Raw genomic sequence first — 12,141 nt, forward strand, 5'->3', positions numbered from 1 at the left:
CAACATGTCTGCTGATTTTGTTGCAAGCACAGAAAAAGGTATGCAGTTGTAGAGTAAGGATTATATATTAATAGATAAAGCTTCGAAAACCATACGGTCTTGTCTCCCAACAGCAGCAGGGACCAGGTTCTACACAGTATCTGAAGCAACATCTCGTAAAAATTAAAAGATTGTGAAGTCAAAATTAGTAGGCTCCACAAGCAGTTCTAATGTAAAACTTACCTGAATTTTAACATAAAGAGCCTAGAAAAATAATTACGTGTAAGCATGCAGAAAGGAACAGGCATTTGGCTTTGAAGAAGGGCTCCCCGCTGCATCCCATACTCCTTGCTTTCATAAATATTTCACTATTTAGATGTTCCACTGCAGCAACAGTTGCATTTCCAAAAGGCACGGTACCTTTCAGTTTATGCATAAATAATCCTTGAAGGCTTATTACTCCTCAGTGAAATCTAATTAAATGACATACCTATAACTTAGTGTAGCAACATAAGGCCACAGCCAAATACTCTTAAACACACTAATACTCACATTACAAAAATTTTTAAAGTAAATTTAAAGTTTTCTAATTAAATGAATTGGCTGCCCAAATAACAACTTTTCCCTCTGCTGAATGGAGCTAAAATGCAGTTATTTTTAAACAGATTATATAATTTAAAATATTAATAAAGATCTCGGCAAGCTTATACAGCTGAGTATTTGTCATGCAATATTGTTCATATTAATAAGAAAAAATTCACATATTCTGAAGTGGGCATTTATGTTAAACAGTTGTATGGAAAATGTAAGTTACATCTTCAAAGCACACCATGAACAAAAATCATGCAATTCCTATAACTAGTATAGTTCTATGTTGGAAATGTTCCAAAATATTACTGAAAATAATGGCCAGTACATGGAAGATTTATTAAGGAAATGCTATAAAAGTACAGGCAATAAATAAATTGTGGCTTTTTTTTATACATGATACAGAATAACAAGGTGACAGTTCATCTGTGAACTATAGTCTAGAAAAGTTATAAAATCAAGGCATTCTCATAATACTGACAAGATCCACACATGCACACTGTTGTTGAATTTGTACTACCTTGGCTGCCTCCTTGTTCATGGTCAGTCTCACCAAGCAGGGATAGCATAAAAAAATTCCCAAGTGTTCACACTCAATAAAGAAAGACTCATAGAACACTCCTTTATTCTGTCTGCTGTTGTTAACCTTGTATTAGTGTAAAACCAGTAATAACTATATTATGAATTAGGCTCAATATTTACTATTTTTGCCAGCTGCAAATAAAATCTAAATCTCAAATTCCACTGATCCCAATATTCATATGCCCAGAAAGCTGTAATTGTATCTTTCTCTGTACAATATTTATCTTTCTCCTCTTGTTTGGGTTCCAAGATATGAAGCCAGTAACAATAGTGCTACGTTGCCTGTTTTTAACATGAAGAGCTCTTCAGATAGAACTGATGTAAAGCAAGACATTATGTTTAATGAGCTGAGCTGCTAAAGGTTGGTTATCGAGTGTGTGAAACGAGCTAATGTTTAATATCAACAAAACCGTCTACACACAAATCTTACTTTTCTTCTATGACATGAAGCAAAAATTTTAAAGTTACCCTAGCAGAGATAATGTTAAAAGTTTTTATATTCTTAGGTATGTTTTAGGCGACTGTCTAACTGAAACTAATCCTGTGGCTTACTAAAAGTTACCTGTTTGCTGTAAGATGTATGTATATATATCCTGCCTAGTGGATGAGGGAAAGGCTGTGGATGTGGTCTACCTGGACTTCAGTAAGGCCTTTGACACCGTCTCCCACAGCATTCTCCTCAAGAAGCTGGCGGCTCACGGCTTAGACAGGTGGACTCTGCGCTGGGTAAAAAACTGGCTGGACGGCCGGGCCCAGAGAGTTGTGGTGAATGGAGTTCAATCCAGTTGGTGGCCGGTCACGAGCGGTGTTCCCCAGGGCTGTTTTGGGGCCGGTCTTGTTCAATATCTTCATCAATGATCTGGATGAGGGGATCGAGTGCACCCTCAGTAAGTTTGCAGATGACACCAAGTTGGGCGGGAGCGTTGATCTGCTGGAGGGTAGGAAGGCTCTGCAGAGGGACCTGGACAGGCTGGATCGATGGGCCCAGGCCAACTGTATGAGATTCAACAAGGCCAAGTGCCGGGTCCTGCACTTCGGCCACAACAACCCCATGCAGCGCTACAGGCTTGGGGAAGAGTGGCTGGAAAGCTGCCCTGCAGAAAAGGACCTGGGGGTGTTGGTCGACAGCCGGCTGAATATGAGCCGGCAGCGTGCCCAGGCGGCCAAGAAGACCAATGGCATCCTGGCCTGTATCAGAAATAGTGTGGCCAGCAGGAGTAGGGAAGTGATGGTGCCCCTGTACTCGGCACTGGTGAGGCCGCACCTCGAATACTGTGTTCAGTTTTGGGCCCCTCACTACAAGAAGGACGTTGAGGTGCTGGAGCGTGTCCAGAGAAGGGCAACGAGGCTGGTGAGGGGTCTGGAGAACAAGTCTTATGAGGAGCGGCTGAGGGAACTGGGGTTGTTTAGCCTGGAGAAGAGGAGGCTCAGGGAGACCTCATCGCTCTCTACAGCTACCTGAAAGGAGGTTGTAGCGAGGTGGGTGTCGGTCTCTTCTCCCAAGTAACCAGCGATAGGACGAGAGGAAATGGCCTCAAGTTGCGCCAGGGGAGGTTTAGATTGGACGTGAGGAAAAATGTCTGTCCTGAAAGAGTGGTGAAACATTGGACCAGGCTGCCCAGGGAAGTGGTGGAGTCCCCATCCCTGGAGGTATTTAAAAGACGAGTAGATGAGGCGCTTAGGGCCATGGTTTAGTGGGCATGGTGGTGTTGGGTCGACGGTTGGACTTTATGATCTTAAAGGTCTTTTCCAACCTTAATGATTCTATGATTCTATATAACAAAAGCTCCATTCACAAGATAGGCAGGATGGACTGAATGTTAGAGGTCCACGTTTTTCATAGCTCCTGGACAAAAATCAATGTGATCTGTCTTACCTAAATATTTAGTTATATGATAAACTATGCCTGAAGTAGCGACATAAAGATTGATATTTGTATTTAATCTTTTTTGGACCTACACATTTTGTTCCACTCTTGAGCAATGCTACTGCAGGTGCTATAAAGCCTGAAGAAATTATAGAAGGATGCACATTACTGACATGAAAAGAAACAGATTTGATGATTTATCTGACCAAATAAAGTAATAAACTGTTTAAAGATTTAAAGATGCACTGGATTACACTGACATTATCAAAACCCACAGCAGTTCATTACTTCTGCTGACAATAACCTTCAAGGTTAAGTAGTTTTACCTGCAATACTAAGAAATCAGTAGCAAGCTTAATTTGGATTCTGTCCTGCGCAGGAACTGTTTCCAAATACTAAGCTGTAGAGAGTGATCCTGAGTGAAACACCTTCCAGAATGAGAAAGAAGAGCAAGATAGCTTGAATCTACATCTATGAAGAGAACTTTACATTTGAAAATGGTAAATATTTTAAGGTTCCCTTAGGGGGAAAAAAAAAAAGGAAAAGATTTTTCAGTGATGGCACTTTTAAACTCCCTCAGTTTTTGTAGAAAAAAAATTCTAGCCTTGGACCAGCTACCAAGAAAATCCCATATGCAGACAGAAGCCCTGCCTCGAAAAGCCAAAATCCCTGTCAGATTCAGCTATGGTCAGAGGACCGTAATGGGGGCTGGTAATCCCTCTGGCCACTGCAGCTAAATCCGCCAGGAATGAGGGGTCTTCGACTGCTGGGATGCACAGCCTTGCAGGAGCGAGGCACCTGTGGCAGGCTGCGCTGCAGCCGCAGAGTAGAGGCTTTGTCCACTCGACTGCTTCTGTTGATTCTACTTTAAGCCGATGGGTGGTAGTACAGCCTAAAGGTGGTAGTACAGGCTCCAGCTCCAGCTGATCTTGGCGATTTGGGGAATTCTCTTTACCTTCTTGCTTGAGGTTATCTACTCACAAACTTTTAATGCTGGTAATTTTTATGATTTTGCAAAACAGGATAAGCAGTATTCAAATTGTGCATGATGATCAATGTCTTAGAAGCGCTAAGTAACAAGCAAAGAAAAAAGGGAAACAGAAGGTACTGCTCATGGGCAGTACTGAACGACGCTGGTGAGACAGAATGCAGTCACCTGTAGATACATAGTTTGAGAAAGAAAAATTGAAATAAGGCCCTTGGAATTATATCAGACAAAAGGATAAGATAGGAAAACCGAAGTATCCTGTCTAAAATCCACGTGAAAGACTCAAAACATCATTTAATTTTTGTCAACTTTAATATTGGCTGTACATTATTTGATGGACTATTAGTTTAATTAATAGAAAAAAAGACATTAAAATTACATAAGTAGTCATAAAATATGATGTTTTCAGTCAAATGTGCTATCTGTACAGGATCTTGAATAGTCTTTAAAAAAAAGTATATTGAAAATACAGGTATATAAATGAGCTGACAGAGCTAAGAAAATGAACTGAGTGTTAGCAAGGATTCCATTAGAGGGTTCTGAGTGAAAAGACAGGGACAGAATTCAAGAAGGGGGGGAGGGGGGGACGGGGAAAGTACTTGCTGAGCATCAATGAAGAAAGAAAAGAAAGATAAGTTTCCAATTTGATTTATCATCTCCCACTGTTCAGAAACTGTAGGTTTCTTGAGAATAGCTTGATGCCTACATTATTTAAAAATAAATTAATTGCCATCTGTTTCTTACAGGTGACACTGTCAGGAATTTCTTTACAAACAAGTGGTCTAAAAAGCAACCTTTAAAATAAGAAAAAGCAATAGCTGAAATTACCGCAATCCTAGGACTCTAAAACTGAGAGCTGGCACTAGATATGACAGGAGCATCTGAAATGTTTCTCTGAACATCAGTCAATCTAAAAGGTTTGCAGAGAACTGCAAACTGGCAAAAAAGCTGGTTCAGATTGATTCATATGAAAAAAAAAAAAGGAACAGTAAAAGCCTCATGCAGGAATGGAAGAGGCAGAAAATAGCATAGCCAGGAGATAAGCCAGGGCAAATGCTAAGGCGTAAACTTGTGGTGACAGAGCTTTGAGCAGCACGAACAGATGAGGGAAGATCCCTGAACTGGGAGGTATGAATGAAGACCCACAACAGACCTGACATACACATGGGATTTTGTTATTTGTTCACAGTTTAGGAGCTTTTTTAATTTTTTGCCTCAGGGTGCACTACTCCCAAGTACACAGTTTTAGAAGGGGCTTTAACTGTACTAGAAGAACTGTGAAAGGACAGTCGGGACCAGGTTGCCCTTACTGCCTCTTTCACAAAAGCAGTAGGACTTGCAGGTAGAGTTAGCCAGACCATCAGACTGTTCTGGCTAAAAACCAGTCCTGCCAAGCCAAACAGTCCAGCCCCAGCATTGTTGTGCCAGCACAGGGGTGAGGGGTGATGCCCCTCTACTCCCAGCCATCTCCCTGAGACGGCAAGCAAAGCCGTGTGCCAGTGGGACTCGCCTTCCCTGGCGGTGTCATCGGGGAGATGTGCAGCCCAGGAGATGCCTACTATGGAATTAGCATCTGTTTTCCTTCTTTGATTAGCCCTTTCCTCTACAGGGATGGCTTTGCAATTTGGTTGGAAGCGTAGAGGGAAAGAACAAAAAAATTAGGCTTTGGGAATAGCCTTCTCGTCGTCATTGCAGAGATGTCTGTGTGCTGTGTGTCCCGCTCAGATGCCTACTTCCAGCAATGTTTTATCAACTGCAATACAGTGGTTCAACTGCTAGTGATAAGCAGTGCCCTCATTCTAGGTGTCAGTGGTTGCTGGGAATTTTATTGGAAGTGTGCCTGTTGCATCTAAAATCCAGTGTATTGGAAGACTGTGTCGTGGTTTAATCTCAGTCAGCAATTAAGCACCACGCAGCCGCTCGCTCACTCCCCCCCACCCAGTGGGATGGGGGAGAGAATTGGAAGAGCACAAGTTAGAAAGACTCGTGGGTTGAGATAAAAACAGTTTAATAATTGAAATAAAATGATAATAATAATATGATAATAATAATAATAATACACAAAACAAGTGATGCACAGTACAATTGCTCACCACCCGCTGACCGATGCCCAGCCAGTCCCCGAGCAGCGGCCCCCCCGGCCAGCTTTCCCCAGTTTATGTACTGAGCATGACGTCACATGGTATGGAATGTCCCTTTGGCCAGTTTGGCTGTGCCCCCTCCCAGCTTCTTGTGCACCTCCAGCCTTCTCAGTCAGTAGAGCATGGGAAGCTGAAAAGTCCTTGGCTAGTGTAAGCATTACCTAGCAACAACTAAAACACCGGTGTGTTATCAACTTTGTTCTCATCCTAAATCCAAAACACTGTACCAGCTACTAGAAAGGAAATTAACTCTACCCCTGCCGAAACCAGGACAGACTGTTAAGGGAGAAAGTATTTATTGAGGGGAAAAATACTAAACAATATAATTGAACAAAAATTGTGTTTTCTTTCTGGATTTATGAGCTTGACTTTTCCTGGGTTTAATTGTGTTTCTGTAGTCAAAGGAAGGAAAACACAAAGCAGTAATGCCAGAGAAATTTTGCCTAAGGAAAATCAACTATGATGTTGTTAGCTAACAAGGTAGATGAGCAGTGCCGTTGCAAACTCATTGCATGTACCAGTGACACAAGTCAAGACTCTGCCAAGTGAGTTGGATGAAATTATGAGAAGGGCACAGAATCAACAATAGAGATCAGCGAAAGCAGGGCTAGATGATATTCCAGTGCCCATCTCAGCATGCTGGCACTCATTAGTTTACACCATGGAACTGTCTCTGAGTGTGAAATGGATTCTTTTTGGATCCAATATAGCCAGAGACTTGCTCCAGGAGTTTATCTGACATGCTACAGCTGCTGTTGGGTATTCATTCCATGCTGCTGGCCTTGAGCTAGTCTTAGGTCAAGATGAAACTCAATGAAACGTTTAGCTTGAACATCAGGTTTCTCCTTACAAATCTGCCTCTGCTGTGCTGAACTACTTGCTAAGACAGGCATAGCCCCAGGGTGGTAAACAGTACTCTTCAGAAGTACAAAGAGTGAACCAAAGCTGTGTGATGAACACAGATGTGATGGCGTTAGAGTTTATATTTGAGGACTTGAACGGGTCACTAATATGGAAATGAAATTCATGCAGGGGAATTGTGAACAGAAGAGCCTGATGTAAAGGTCAGGTAGGAGAGCCGCTGGAGAGGAGATGATGGAGGAGTGACATGGAGGAACAGACATAGACCTTCTAACTGAACTCAGACATAATAAGGAAGTGTACAGGAGATGGAAGCAGGGGCAAGTGACCCAACGGGACGATAGAGCTGCTGTTTGATCTTGCAGGGATAGGGTTAGGAAAGCCAAGGCCGACCTGGACTTGAATCTGGTGAGGGATGTGAAGGGCAACAGAAGAGGCTTCTACAAGTACATAAACAGCACAAGGAAGACCAGGGAAAATGTGGCCCACTGCTGAATGCAGCGGGGGCCTGGTGACACAGGACACAGAAAAGACCGAGGTACTCAATGCCTTCTGTGCCTCAGTCTTTACTGGTAAGTGTTTACTGGGCAGTCTTTACTGGGCTTGCCAGTACAAGAAAGATACAGATGTACTGGAGTGAGTCCAGTGCAGGGCCACAAAGACGATTAAGGGACTGGAACATCTCCTATGAGGAGAGGCTGAGAGAGCTGGGACTATTCAGCCTGGAGGAGAGAAGGCTCAGGGGGGATCTCATCAGCATGTATAAATACCTGAAGGGAGGGGGTGAAGGAGAAGGAGTCAGACATTTCTCAGCAGTGCCCGCTGGTAGGACAAGAGGCAATGTGCACAAAAATAAAAACTCCTTGCCCAAGCACCTTCTCTGTTGCATCCCACATCCATTTTTTTGAACCTTGTTCCCACAAGCTTATTTTAATATCTTCTATTCTTGTATTGGAGGACACAATCAACAGTCATTAGCCATCTGTGTTGCTCATCATCTTGTAATAATGTCTGTCATCTCCCTTTCCATGATCTCTTCCCTTGGCTGAAGAATCATAGAATCATAGAATGGTTTGGGTCGGAAGGGACCTTAAACATCATCTAGTTCCACCCCCCCACACACCATGGTCAGGGATACTTTCCTCTGGATCAGGTTGCTCAAAGCCCTGCTGTTCTGTGTATGAAGCTTCCATGCCCTTGTTGCCTTTCTCTGATCTTTTTCCACTTCTGCTGTATCCTTTTTGAGGTCAGGAAACCAGAACTACGCATGTAATTCAAGCCACAAGCAAATCAGAGGTTTAAACAGTACCACAATCTGCCACCTTTTTTGTTTCTTCTCTAGTTATTCCCAGTATCGGATGTGCTTTCTTGTCTTCTTCTGAACATTTAAACTGATGTTTTCAGGACCTATCATAATTGTGTGATCTCATTCATGAGTAACTGCTCAGATTTACTTTCTGACTCATAAAGTAGCTCATATACAAGGATATTTTAATGTAATGGCTAACTCTGTGGCTGTTAAGCAGAAGGTGCTTCCAGTTAGTAGGATGAGGTTTTACTAAAAGAAAGGTTACTGCATATGTGGATCTGATATAAAAAGTAGTGGATTGCGGGGCTATGCACAAGAAGGCAAAACCACAGATGCTGCGGAGTCAGTGTGTTTATGCGTGGATAAACACACTGGATTATGCGTGGATAAACTACTACTGGAGGTCAGCAGCTGGCCTAGTCATCTGACTCCTTTGTGCATTTGTGCTCACCTGGGCTGTCATTGGACTTTTCTTATCACAGCTACAGAGCAGTGGTCCTGGAAAAATGGTGTTTAACCTCAGCCTGAGTGTGATGAAGCAGAGAGCCCATAAATTGTCGTAACACCATGCGCCAGGTACTGTTCAGCCCACCGCAGCCTCAGAGGAAAGAGAGAACGCTTTGTTGCACTGACAGAAACTCTCTTCCTTTTGAATGCCCTCAAATCCTTTTTTGTGTCAGAAGTCCTTCCAGGGTACCCTCTCCTCCCCCTCTTTACCTCAACTCCTCTGTACCCTGAGGCTGAGCTGGCCCTTGCCTCTTACGGAGCCATGGGGGCTCCATGTCCTTCTCCATGGCAGGGTGCTGGGGAAGCACACTGAGCATCCACAGAGGTGGGAAGTGACACTTCTTATGGAGGCTCCTGCTTGGAGCTAGTTGAGAGCAACCATGCTAAGGGTTTTCCTCTGGTTCTTTTCTGAAGCTAGAACCCCAGTAGTTTGGCCCATGTTGAGGAACATCCTGAGGCTCAAGTGGGTACTTCACTGCCCTGCTCCGGTGAGATTTGTGTACTTGTGCGCTCAGACATCTAGACGGTCAAGGACCGAGCCTGAAGAATGTCAGCTGGGGAGGGTGCTGGGCCTCTCGAGAGAAAGGCAGTGCCTGTGCCACACTCTCCTTTGGACAGCAGTATTCCCACATTTTGTCCCCCAAACCTTTGCTTTGAATGCAGCTCTTAAGACTGTTGTTGGTGATTCATCACGCGCTACTTTTATCTTGCAATGTGTAGGAAGAAGTTAAAGTCAATGACTACTCTGCAGTGACAGTCTCCTGTTTTCTGTGTGAGGGTTTTGTGGATGTGACCAGCCGATAACAGCACAGTGCTGAGGAAAGAGGACTAGCCTTGCTTTTGTGCTCTTGCTCTTTTCAGCTCAGTTCCTTTCATCTTCTTCAGCACCTGAGAGTTATGGTCAAACTAGAAAGCAGAGATGAGTGTCTCCTCTTGCAAGAAAAATTAACATCTCCAACTGTGTTAAAGTTGAATTTTTGTGACCTGCTGCACAGCCTGGATTACTTTACAGGTGAAATGGCAATACCAGCTTGGGTCCCACAAGCAAAGCCTGGCAAAACTGGAACAGGAGGAATATTCTCAAATATTCTAGCATCATTTTTGCCCCGTTTTCCTTTTACCTCAATGTGCAGTTTTCTAGTTGATTGATAGTCTGGTGCATAATTTTACTGTTCACTCATGGTTCTTGTCACCATATATGATGTTATTCGTATGTGATGTAGTCTTATTCATATGTGGTGTAGTCATATTCGTATGAATACTGTTGGTCCTTAGGGTCACTTGTTAAGAGTCTGGGGAGAACAGATTTGTTACGTTTAGTATTGCTCACAAACTTTTTGTATGCATGGTTTGACTTGTGCAGAAACTGCTTAGTGTTGTGTTTAAAAGGAGGCTGGGAGGCATACACACCTCCTTGGCGGTGTTGTCATATGTCATAGGTCTGTCCCAGTCTGTGCAGGCACCTAATTGTACCTGATTCATACCAACTGATGGAATGAATTAATGATTCAAAACTTTAATGATGACATCATTTGCATCAGCTGGACCCATCAGAGCACACACATGTGAAAAGGTTCATCTCAGGCCTTCTTAAATGTGTCTGAACCCGCCCGCAAGCAGTTGGGGATCTGCATAGGCAGCAGCTGGCCAGCTGTTACTTCATCACATGGACTGCTGCTGGAACAGAATCTGCAGGCTGGAATCCATGATGCTACTGGGGCCCTTGCAACAGACACATAGCAGAGTCCCGCTTAGGTGGGTTCTCTTGCCAGATGGAGATGAGTACTCAGCTGTGCGGAGGCAGACCTCTGGGAAGACAACGGGTAACCGGGGCTCTGCCTGGGGTTTCTTGCTCTATCAAAAAGACATCTGTTCAGTCCTGAGTTTCTACAGATTTAGCTATATATGGCTGGCTGGTGGAAGCTACTGGAGGAATATAGGAGGCTGTCAGCACGTGGCTGTGAAGACTAAGCTACGTGAGACAACAGGCAGCAGCACAGTCCCAGCTGGGCCTGGACACTCACACTGCCAGTTCTACCACGCTGGCCTTGCTGGGTCCACATGCCCTGAAGCAGCCTGTGGGGCACTGCAGAAGTACCTGCAGCTACTCAGGGCTGATCACAATGCGAGCAGCAGGTCGCACAGGGCAGGTTGGGGGACAGCAAAGAGAAACCGCTGGTGGGAAGGGGTGCAGGAAGCTTCCAGAAGAGACAGGAAAGCAAAGCAGGGGAAGGATGTGGGTTTACAGACGGTGGCACCGGAGGAGGTTATGAGACTGTGAGCACTAGGGTCAGTCACATGAAGGTAAAGAGAAGTGGTTGATGCGGATGGGTGACATTGTTTTGCTTTGTTGGGAGAAAAGGGAAGATAGGGTAGAAGGAGGAATCTGTTTTGTCATCTGAATGCCACATACTCAGTTTGACACCAAAACTTTAGCCACAGATTTTCAGGATGCAGATGAAATAGCTCTACTGCAGATGAATTATCTCTAACTCCCTGATTGTAATGATTCAAGCACTTCCTTTCAAATTGCATTTTTCCTTCTTATGTGCTCTATAACCTATTTCCAGAAAGAATATTTATTACACCAGTATTTACTAGTTAAGTGTTACTTTTTCTAGCCAGCTGTTTTTGTTGTTTTCCTTTTAGCATAAAGATGGAACAATTAAAAATGAGTCAATCCACATTGTACTTTTTTTGCATCTTTTCCAGAAATGTTTTGTAGGTGTTGCTATATGAGGCAGAATGCTGGACTCGGGTCTGACATTGTGTCAGGACATTTCTGTTTCTGTAAGATAGTTTCCAATGCCCACTATTGGATAATACCAATGTCATCCTAGTATTTTCTCTGTGTAAAGGGATCATGCAGTAATTAAACAAGCACGCATTTGGAGGTGCTCTGATACATCATAAAGCAAATGGGAAATCCCGTTTGTTTTCACTCAGATTCCAGTATGTTTGATACTACCTGAAACTGGTAAAAGGATATTAATAATTTACAGTTTGCAAATTTCCCTAGCAGTGGCTTTTATTTAATCACTTTCATTATTTTCAGACTTGATTACAGTCTTAATTATTAGTGTACATACTTCCTCCAAATTTCCATCTGATAAGATCAGCAATATTCGTTAGTGTGGAAATTTCAGCAGGTAATGTTAAAATGCTAAAAAAGCCCAGCTCCTGCCTTCCTCTTTGTTTTTGTGTATCTCAGCTTACATTGCTTTCCAGTCTCTGATGAGTCATTGCATTTACTTTGTACTGATACTTTTCACATTTCATGCCTGACCAGTGATTTTGATTTCCTTGTTTTCTGATCAGA

Source organism: Aptenodytes patagonicus, chromosome 2 (assembly GCF_965638725.1).
Source record: "Aptenodytes patagonicus chromosome 2, bAptPat1.pri.cur, whole genome shotgun sequence".
NCBI classification, from domain to species: Eukaryota; Metazoa; Chordata; class Aves; order Sphenisciformes; family Spheniscidae; genus Aptenodytes; species Aptenodytes patagonicus.